Here is an 11,510-nt window from a genome sequence, read left to right on the forward strand (position 1 = left end):
TTTTTTTTTTTTTTTGGTAATCCTTTATTTTATGTAGTATAATTAGAATTTTAATAAGGAGGACTTTCAATAAAAGCTTGGGAATGTATGATCATGATTTTATCTCTTAACTGAACATTTTTGTTGTTGATATCATCTGGTCAAAATCATCTAAACCATTACTTATCATTTGAAGTGATTTCACCAAACAATCCATTTTGCATCTTGCCAAAGACTCACCCATATAACATGGAAGAAAAACATTAACCTCTTTGATTAAACATAGTTTACATTTTCATTAGTGTTAGTCATTCCAGTATTTATCTTATGGATGAATTAGAATATTATAAATGAGAAAATATTAGGTACTTTTTAATATCCCACTCTTATTTCTTCTACACATACTTCCATCACTGGATTATTTTAAAGCATTTCTGATATAATTTCTACATGTATTTTCAAGAGATAAAATAGGTTATATGATAACAAGTTGAAATTTCTATAGGTGCAAGAGATTTATATTCAGATTCACATACTGGGAAACTGATTAATCAAATTTTTGGCAATTTTGAAAGGAAAAATAACTTTCCATAACTGGGTTAACTTTATCAATATAAAGTTAGAAAAAATTAACATCTTACCTGTGATCATAAAAACACAAGGCTGTTGGTGGACAACATGACTAAACAGAGGCACCAAGCACTTGCCTCCTCCACATTGCTGCCTATTGAGTTAAGCAACTGGGAGAATAGTGAAATTCAACAGCAGAGCAGCAGAAGCCTTGTGAAGTCCAGAGACCTGACATGGCAGCATAGCAAGAGAAAAATCCCTTATCTGCTGCCCCAGCTCCACCAGGAAAAATGTAAAGAAGAAAACTCTCAATACAAATTCTGACAGTGGTAGCTTTGGTAAATCTGTACAGTAGCCTGGATTTAGGAAAGGAATTCACATCTCCCAGCAAATACCTAAGTGCTAAAACCAGGAGCCATTTTGAGAGGGGACATAATGTTCAAATTTAAACTGTGTTAGGAGCCAGGTGCGATGACACACACCTGTAATCCCAGTGTCTCAGGAAGCTAAGGCAGGTGAATTACAAGTTTGAGGCCAGCCTCAGAAATTTAGCAAGACCCTGTCTCAAAAATTAAAAAGCGGAGGTTGGGGTTGTCGCTCAGTGTTAGAGCGCTTGCCTAGCATGTGTGAGGCACTGGGTTTGATCCTCAGCACCACATGAAAATAAATAAAGATTATGTCCCATCTACAACTCAAAATATTTAAAAAAAAAAAATTAAGAGGGCTGGGGATGTAGCTCAGTGGTAAAAACTGTGTTTGGGTCAAAAAAATCCTGCATAGTTTCAACTCTGGGACGCCACAGACATTCCATTGCCACAGCTCAGCTGATGGGTGCCTCGTAGCCAGACCTGGCTTGGTGGAATGACCAGCAAAAGCCCATTGGGAATGTTCCCTCCCTGCTGTGGAACACCTCAGCCAGGAAGAATTTTACCCAGCTCCAGCCACAACCCACTCCCATTCCCATCTCTTGAAGGTGCTACAAATGAAAAACAGAGGGTGCAAAAGCCCCCCTCTATCACCATGTTTCCAAGCACGTATATAGCTATGGACCCTGGGGTTCTGCTCCTGGGCAGACAGACCGTTGCAGCAGAAAGAAATAACAATTTTTCCCACTTCTGTACTTAATCAGGTCCCCCGCATTGGTTGCCTTGCATCTTGCCTTATCACACACTACTGATAAGACTGGTGTGAATGCCACAAAGCGGGTGATGTGATTCCTGTCCTTCCTCCCCTAGAAGCACCTGAACCAGTACCTAATTATAGGCTAAATGCTTTCGACTCCTTACCACTACTACTGGTGCAGTCAGTGGCAGGGACAAATCTGATAACAAAGCCAATGTCACCAGTGCCTGAAGAAACCTCCATTGCCCAACAGGGGCCACCATTCCCATTGTAAGAGTAGCCACACAGGCTGCACACTCTGCTACCTATACCATGCCTGCCAGAACTGCTTGAGTCCCCATTCTTGCACAACCCATGGAGACAATGGGTCCTTCCAACTGTAATACAGTACATACTGTGTCCAGACTCACTAATCAGCCAAAGAAGCCAAAAGGAGATTACACTAGAATGCCTAGCTGGAAATAAACTCACTGTTATAAAATAGAACACCCCAAAAACACATCTTTAGAAGAAAACCATCCCCTAAGAAGGCCATCCCATAAAAGTGATTGAGATATTCATTTCACTAGATGCACAAATCTCAACATAGAAACAAGAAACATGAAATGTGAAGCTGAGCACAGTTAAAGAGTAACCTTTTTAAAACCTTAGTAAAGCCAGGTGCAGTGGCACAAACCTGTAATTCCAGCAACTTGGGAGGCTAAAGCAGGAAGATAGATTGCAAGTTCAAGGCCAGCCTGAACAATTTAGCAAGATACTATTTCAAAATTTAAAAGAGCTGGGGGTCTAGTTCAGTGGTCTGATGCCCCTGGGTTCAATCCCTGGTATTAGGAGAGGGGAACATCTCTGAGGTTCAAGAGAAAATACAAATTAAATTAAATAGGAATCCAATTAGAAAAGGGTTCTATAAATCAGATGAAACAAATTCAATTGAAACCCTCAACAACAGATTAGTTCAAGAAAGAATATTTGAGCTTGAAGACAAATCTTTTGAAATACCACCATCAGATGAAAGAAAAAAAATAAGAATAAACGCTGCATTCAAGATATTTAGGACACTATTAAAAAAATCAAACATCCGCCTCATACCCAAAGAGGAAGAAACAATGGTTAAAGGAAACAGAAAACTTACTCAGTGGTTATAGCAGAAAACTTCCAGAATCTTGAAGAAGACAGACATCCAGGTACAAGAAACCTATAGAAGGATTGGGGTTGTAGCTCTGTGGTAGAGCACTTGCCTAGCACGTGTGAGGCTCTGGGTTCCATTCTTAGCACCACATAAAAAAATAAATAAAATAAAGGTACTGTGACCATCTACAACTAAAAAAAAAAAAAAAAAAGAAGAAGAAGAAGAAGCCTCTAAAACCCCAAATAGACATGACCAGAAATAACCCATACCATGATATAATACAGTTAAACTTAGTTAACTAAATACAGGACTAAAGAATTTAAAATCAGCAAAAGTGTTAAGTCACATTTAAGGGCAATCTTATTAGACTAATAGCAGATTTCTCAGCAGAAATTCTTTAGGCTGGGGGTGAGAGAGTGGGCATGAAATGATACATTTCAAGTCCTGAAAGAAAATGACTTCCACAGGGTAGGGTGGCACATGACTGCAATCCCAGCTACTTGGGAGCTTTAGGCAGAATTGCAAGTTCAAGGCCCTTAACAACTTAGCAAGACCCTCTCTCAAAATTTAAAAAGGGCTGGGGATGAAACTCAGTGGTAAAACACACCTGGGTTCAATCCTCAGTCACACTCACATACACACAAAAGAAAGAAAAGACAAAGAAGCCCTTGCCAACCAGATTACCACAGCCAGGAAGGCTAACCTTCAAAAGAAAAGAGATATTCCAAGATAAGCAAAAACTAAGGGAATTCATGACCACCATATCAGCCTTTCAAAATATGCTTAAGGGAGTCCTACACCCAGAAATAGAATCAAGGTAACTAACATGATGATAGCATGTGAAAATATAAATCCTATTAGAAGAGTGGCTGCACAGCCAGGCATGGTGACACATGCCTGTAACCCTAGCTACTTGGGAGACTATGGCAGGTGGATTAAAAGTTTGAGTCCAGCATGAACAACTTAGCAAGACCCTGTTTCAAATTTAAAGGGGGCAGGATGTATAAGTGGTAGAGAGTTTGCCTAGCACATGTGAGGCCATGGGTTCAGTCCCCAGTACAGGGATAGGGTGAGGAAGAAGACCCAACAATATATTGCCTATAATAAACCCACCTTACCAGTAAGAATACACACAGACTGAGAGTGAAAGGATGAAAATGTTATTTCAAGCAAATGGAATCCAAAAGCAAGTAGAAACTATACTTGTATCTGATAAAATGGTGTTAACACAAAAATGGGCTGGGGTTGTGGCTCAGTGGTAGAGCACTTGTGAGGCACTAGGTTTAGTCCTCAGTAACACATAAAAATAAATAAATAAAAGGTATTGCATCTATCTACAACTAAAAAAATATTTTAACAAAAGACAAAAACAATAGGAAAAGGCAAGAAATTCATTGTAAAGTGATCAATTCATTAAAAATATATAACAATTATAAGTCTTTGTCCACCTAATAACAGCACTCAAGTTTATAAAACAAACACTATTAGACCCATCTTTGGTTAGGGATTTCAATACTCTACTCTCACCAATGGATAGACACCCCACTGCCCTCCAAAAAAAAAAAAAAAAGGTAAGGAAAAAAGAAAAGAAACAGACTTGAACTACACTATAGATCAAATGGACTTAACATTTACAGAATATTCCATCAAACAGATTCATGAGCACATGCAACTTTTTCTAGAATGGACCACATATGAGACCATTAAAGTCTTAAATTGAAAAAAAAATGAAGTCATCCTATATCTTTTCTGATTGCAATGGAATGAAACTAGAAATTACACAAATAGAGACTGAATAACACTTTTGAATGAATAGTAGGTATTTGAAGAGATGAGAAGGGAAATTTAAAAATTCCTTGAAATGAATGAAAATGGAAATACAACATAATGAAACATGGGATACAGCAAAATGAAATAGGGTCTAAAAGAACAGTACGAAGAATCAATGAGGGGCTGGGGTTGTGACTCAGTGGTACAGCGCTTGCCTAGCATGTGTGAGACCCTGGGTTCAATTCTCAGTACCACATATAAGTAAATAAAGGTCCATCAACAACTAAAAATTATTTAAAAAATAATCAATGAAACAGCTATCTGAAAAAAAATAAGCAAAGTTGACAAATGTTTAGCTACACTAATCAAAGAGGCGGGGGGCAGGAGAGATGCAGAAAAATAAAATGAGAAGCAAAAAAAGACATTACAACTGATGCTACCGAAATTCCAAGGATCATCAGGGATTATTTTGAAAACTAGTAACAAATTAGAAAATCTAGAAAAGACAAATTTCTGCCTCATGACTATTGAATGGAACCAAAAGAATATGAAAAACCTGAATAACCAATAAAAAGTAATGAGATTGAATCAGTAATAAAAAGTCTTCCAACACAGAAAAACCCAGAACAGATAGCTTCATTGTTGAATTTTAACAAGCTTTTAAAGAACTAATACTAACTGGGCACAGTGGTGCATGCCTGTAATCCCAGTGATTTGGGAGGCTGAGGCAGGAGGATTGTGAGTTCAAAGCCAGCCTCAGCAAAAGCCAGGTGCTAAGCAACTTAGTGAGAGCCTGTCTTTAATAAAATACAAAATAGAGCTGGGGATGTGGCTCAGTGGTGGAGTGCCCCTGAGTTCATTCCCCAGTACTCCCCTGCCCCACAAAAAGAACTAACATAATGCTATTCAAACTCTTCCATAGAATCGAAAAGGAGAGAACGCTTCCAAACTTATTCTATGAGGCCAGTATCACCCTGATAACCAAAATATGTCAAGGACACAATAACAAAAATACTACAAACCAATATCCCTGATTATCAGAGATGAAAAATTCTCAACAAAATACTAGCAAGGGCTGAGGTTGTGGCTCAGTGGTAGAGCACTTGCCTAGCATATGTGAAGCACTTGGGTTCCATTCTCAGCACCATATAAATAAATAAATTAAAAGGTCCATTAACAAATTAAAAAAAAATAGATACTTACAAATTAAATTCAATAGCATATCAAAAAGATCAGATACTGACCGGGATGTAGCTCAGTGGTAAAGCACTTGCCTCACATACATGAAGTCCCAGCACTGAAAAAGACAAAAAGTAAAGAAAAGGGGCTGGGGATGTGGCTCAAGCGGTAGCGCACTCGCCTGGCATGTGTGCGCCCGGGTTCTATCCTCAGCACCACATACAAAGATGTTGTGTCCGCCGAAATCTAAAAAATAAATATTAAAAAATTTTTCTCTCTCTCTCTCTCTCTTTAAAAAAAAAGTAAAGAAAAAAGAAAGAAAACACAAAACGGTGGGAGGGGATCAGATGCTATGATCAAACTGGTTTCATTCCAGGAATGGAAAGATGGTTCAACATATGCAAATCAAGAAACAAAATACATCACACAAATAGAATGAAGAATAAAAATCACATGATCATCTGAACAGATACAGAAAAATCATTTGATAAAATTCAGCATCCTTCATCTTAAAATCCCTGAACAAATTAGGTATAGAAGGGTCATACCTCAATATTGTAAAAGTTTTTTTAAAAAAATATTTATTCTTTAGGGGCTGGGGATGTGGCTCAAGTGGCAGCCGGCTCACCTAGCATGCTTGAGGAACTGGGTTCAATCCTGAGCACCACATAAAATTTTAAAAAATTTAAAAAAAATATATATATATATATAATTATGCTCCTTTAAAAAATAAATAAATATTTATTTATTTATTCTTTAGTTGTAGGTGGACACAATACCTTTATTTAATTTTTATGTGGTGCTGGGGATGGAACTCAGTGCTTCACACAAGCTAGGCAAGCGGTTTCCCTCTGAGCCACAACCCCAGCCCCAAAATTAGTTATATATGACAAACTCAGTCAACATTATACTGAATGGAAAAAAAAAGAAAGTATTTCTTCTAAAACCAGGAACAAGATAAGGATGTCTACTCCTACCATTCTGAATATAGGACTATAAATTTTAGCCAGAGCAATTAAGTAAGCAAAAGATATACAAATAGAAAGGAGGAAGTCAAATTATCCCTGTTTGAAGATTATATATTTCTACACATAGAAAAGCCTATAAAAGATACCAATGGGAGCTGGGGATGTGGCTCAAGCGGTAGCGCGCTCGCCTGGCATGTGCGGGGCGCTGGGTTCCATCCTCAGCACCACATACAAATAAAATAAAGATGTTGTGTCCACCGAAAACTAAAAAATAAATATTAAAAAATTCTCTCTCTCTCTCTCAAAAAAAAAAAAAAAAAAAAAGATACCAATGGGCTGGGGCTCAGTGGTAGCGCACTTGCCTGGCAAGTGTGAGGCATTGGGCTTAATTCTCAGCACCACATATAAATAAATAAATTAAATAAAGGTCTAATAACAACTAAAAAAAAAAAAGATCAAATTTTAAAAAAAGATGCCACCAAAAGACTATTAGAATTGATTGATGAATTCAGTAAGTTAGTACAAAAATTAATAGCTTTTCTATATACCAATGAGTTTGCTAAAAAAAAAAATCATGAAAGCAATCCCATTCACCATAGCCACATACACCCACATGCACACACACACACACACACACACACACCTAGGAATAAACTAAGGAAGTGAGAGACCTCTACAATGAAAATTATAAGACACTGAAGAAAGAAGTTGAAGAAGACACTAAAAGTAGAAAGAACTCCCATGTTCATGGATTGGAAGAATTAATATTGTTAAAATGTCCACACCACCCCAAGCAATCTACAGATTCAATGCAATCCCCACTAAAATACCAACAGCATTCTTCACAGAACTAGAAAAACAATCTCAAAATTCATATGGAAGCACAAAAGACCCCAAAGAGCCAAAGCAATTTTGAGCAAGAAAGAGCAAAGCCAAGGCAGCACAATACCTCATGAATTTTAAGACACACCACAGAGCAGTAGTAACAAAAAACAGCACGGCGGTATTTGCAAAAATTGACATACAGACTGATGAACAGAGAACCCAGAAATAAGCTCATTCATCTATAGTCACCTGATTCAACAAAGGTACCAAAAATATAAGTTGAAGAAAGGACACCCTTTTTAATAAATGGTGCTGGAAAACCTGGGTATCCACATGAAGTTTGAAGCTTGACCCATACCTCTCACCCTGTACAAATATCTACCCAGGACTGAATAACACTTAATGTGAGCCCTGAAACTCAAACTGTTAGAGGAAAACATGGGAAACACCAAGATACTGGTACAGGCAATGAGTTTCTGGAAAGGACTCCAAAAGCACAGAAAACAAAAGCAAGAATTGAGAAAATGGGATTACATCAAACTAAAGCTTCTGCACAGCAAAGGAAACAATCAACAGAGTGAAGAGATTACATACAGAATGGGAAAAAATCTTTGCCAGCTATTTATCTGACAGAGGGTTAATATCCAGTACATATATATATATATATATATATATATATATATATATATATAAAACTCAAAAAAAAACTTAAAAAAGAACTAATCCAATTAAAAATGGGCCAATGATCTGAACAGACACTTCTCAAAAGAAATGCAAATGGCCCATACATATATGAAAAAAATGTTCAATGTCATTAGCCATCAGGGAGATGCAAATCAAAACTACAAGATACCATCTCACCATAATTCAAATGGCTATTACTTTTTAAAATACCAGCAAGGATGTGGAGAAAAAGAAACTCTAATATTGTTAGTGGGAATGCAAATCAATATAACCACTATGAAAAACAGCTTGGAGGTTCCTCAAAACACTAACAGCAGACCTATCAGCAGATTCAGTGATAGACACCACTCCTACTGACACATCTGAAGGAAATGGAAGCAGCATACAAAAGAGATGCCTGCCTACCCACATTTTGGGCAGCACTATTCAATAGCTAACATATGGAATCAACCTAGGTACCTGTGGACAGATGAATGGATAATGAAAATATGTTATATAGGGGCTGGGATTGTGGCTCAGTGGTAGGGCGCTCGCCTAGCACGGGCAGGACCTGGGTTCGATCCTCAGCACCACATAAAAAACAAAATGCATTGTGTTGTGTCCATCTACACCAAAAAAAAAAATAATAATAATAAAAATATTTTTTTTAAAGAAAATATGTTATATACACATTGGAGCATTATTCAGCCAAAAAGAATAAAATCCTGTCATTCACAGGAACATAGATGGAGCTGGAGGACGTCGTGTCAAGCAAAATAAGTCAGACACAGACAGTATTGCACACTCTTATGTGTGAAAACAAAAAGATGACAAGGGATTTCTGGGGTCCAGCAAGGGAGTAGGTGATGGGGGCAGGAGGGTAAACGGATGGACACAGTCAATGCACAGTGTATGCACGTATGGAAATATCAGTGAGTCCATTCATCTGTGCAACATGTATTGATTATAATTTTAGAAGAAAATAGCCGTAAAACCATTATCACACTTAAAACTTACCAATAAGCTGGGCGTGGTGGTAAACATGTTCCAGCTACTCGAGAGGCTTGGCTGTCTCTGTGTTGCTCAGTGGATGCAGATGTTGTCAGCCTGATCCTGTCCTGAGAAGCTGATTGATACAGCTGCCTCTGCTGAGCTCTGTTTCTTAGGGCTTATAAAACCTTGATGATACTCGAATTGTTTTCATTCCTCTGGTGTTTATTAGCTGGAATTTGCCAACTAGGAGAAAAAAACTTTCCCTCACCAATTACTTGGTTTCTCTGAGGTGCAATTTAGGCAAGAAAATTAACACCAGTGCTCCTTTCCCTTTATTTGCCAGTTTTCAGAATGTTGAGTAACCGTACCTTCTCCATTTCATCTCTGCCACCACCCTGATCGCCCTGATCTTACAGGTCAGGCCTGGCAGAGGCCCAGCACCTCAACTCCAGGCCCCACAGTAAGGGGTGGAGCTGAGGTGCCAGCTGAGTCTGACTGTCCTTCAAGCCAATGTCGCTTCCCCAGAGGCCACAGTGTTTCCTGATTACCTGTCACTTGAAAAATTTTGTGAGATATGGAAGCACTTGGGAAGCCTTAAAGGCACTGAGTAACATGTTAACTGGTAGCATAGGAGGCTGCCTGGGTTTTCCCTTAGTTTCATTGTTTGTGTTTTGACTGACCAACTAATACTATGGACATTCCTCGCCTCTCTGGTACAGGAAGGGTCTGTGGACTGCTCTGTACTTTCTTTCCAAATTCTCACTGTGTAAATCCACACCATCTAAGAGCTACTCCCTGCCTTTACACCCAGGTGACTGCAAATTGCAATTTTCAGCCCTGACTGGTTTGATTGCAAGGCTGAGATGCCTATTCAAGCTCACCTACTAGGCCAGATGTAGGGCAGGGCCAAAATGGCTATAGTCAGGCTCCCTTGCTGAGACTTCTGGTGGGCTATGTTTTTAGTATGTAGCCAAGGTCATGAATACTCAGGGTTATAAACACTTGCTTGTGAGCAGGCACCCACTTATGGAACCTGTTGGCAATGTGCCTTTTTTGTCTGGCCTGCATATAAAAAAGGCCTATGGAAAGGATTCAGGGAGCTAAATGGAACTGGAGCTGGAGGCTGAAGGCTGCTACCACCTCTGAACAAAGAATGTCTCTTATCCCAACTGCATCTTGCATCTTCTTCCACCTGCCGGGATCCTGAGTCTGTTTCCTAGAGCCTAAGCTCCCACAGGGCACCAACTCTCTACAAGAACCCCAGATTTCAACTAGTAAAATCACACCCATAGCTGGGTACAGGGATGCATGCCCATAATCCCAGCAGCTTAGGAGGTTGAGGCAGGAGGATCACGAGTTCAAAGCCAGCCTCAGCAACAGCGAGATGCTAAGCAACTCAGTGAGACCCTGTCTCTAAATAAAATACAAAAATGTGGCTAAGTGGTTGAGGGCCCCTGAGTTACATCCCCAGTACACCCCCACAAAAATAATCACTCCCATTTCCTCACTGCTCAGACCTGCCCCTCCTCTCCTACACTCACTTCTCAGGTCCTGGCAGGGTTAAGACTCAGAGGCCTCAGCTAGAAATTCAGCTCTTAGACCACTCACCCATATCCTCTATCCCCAAGTCTCAGGCCCAAGCAGAAATAAAATGAAACTTGGCTGTAAGATGTTTAAAGATCAACATCTGTGAAGGAATGATACCCTGGGCAGAGGAAGAGCGATGATTCAGGCCCAACCAAGCATCTGCCAATCAGGCAGGGAGCTCTGGAGCTAGCAGTGCCCACTGGAATATTCTCGTGGAGGAGTGAGTGGAATGATGGGTTTTATGCCTGCTGCCTTGTTCAGTTCCTCCATGCAGCTGCCATGGAGACAGCATGGCCTTGGGTAAGGCAACTCTGGGCAGCAGAGGCAGAAAGCAAAGGTCACGTGCCCACCACACTCCCTGCAGCTGGGCATAAGGCCGCCCCTTCCTAGCCACAGGACAGGTCTTGGCATCTCCTGCTCAGACTATTGCAGTGGCTTTTCACAGGCTCCACCATCACCCCATCCCAGCCAGCCTCTATGTACTGGTCTCATTTTGTCACTCATCAGTGAAACAGCCTGACCAAACTGAAACAGGACGTTTAGTAATGAAGGGAGCAACTCCAGTCATAAGTGGTGTCTTCTTCACCCTAGCGCTGAGAACCAAACCCAGAGCCTTGCACATGCTAGGCAGGCACTCTACCACTGAATGATACCCAGCCCTTTTTATTTTTGAGGGCAGCTAAGATACTCACCCATGATGCCTCAAACTTGTAATCTTCCTGCTT

The sequence above is a fragment of the Marmota monax genome, unplaced genomic scaffold, assembly GCF_021218885.2.
Source record: "Marmota monax isolate L192 unplaced genomic scaffold, Marmota_monax_Labrador192_F-V1.1 WCK01_AAM20220418_F8-fsc00078, whole genome shotgun sequence".
Taxonomy (NCBI): domain Eukaryota; kingdom Metazoa; phylum Chordata; class Mammalia; order Rodentia; family Sciuridae; genus Marmota; species Marmota monax.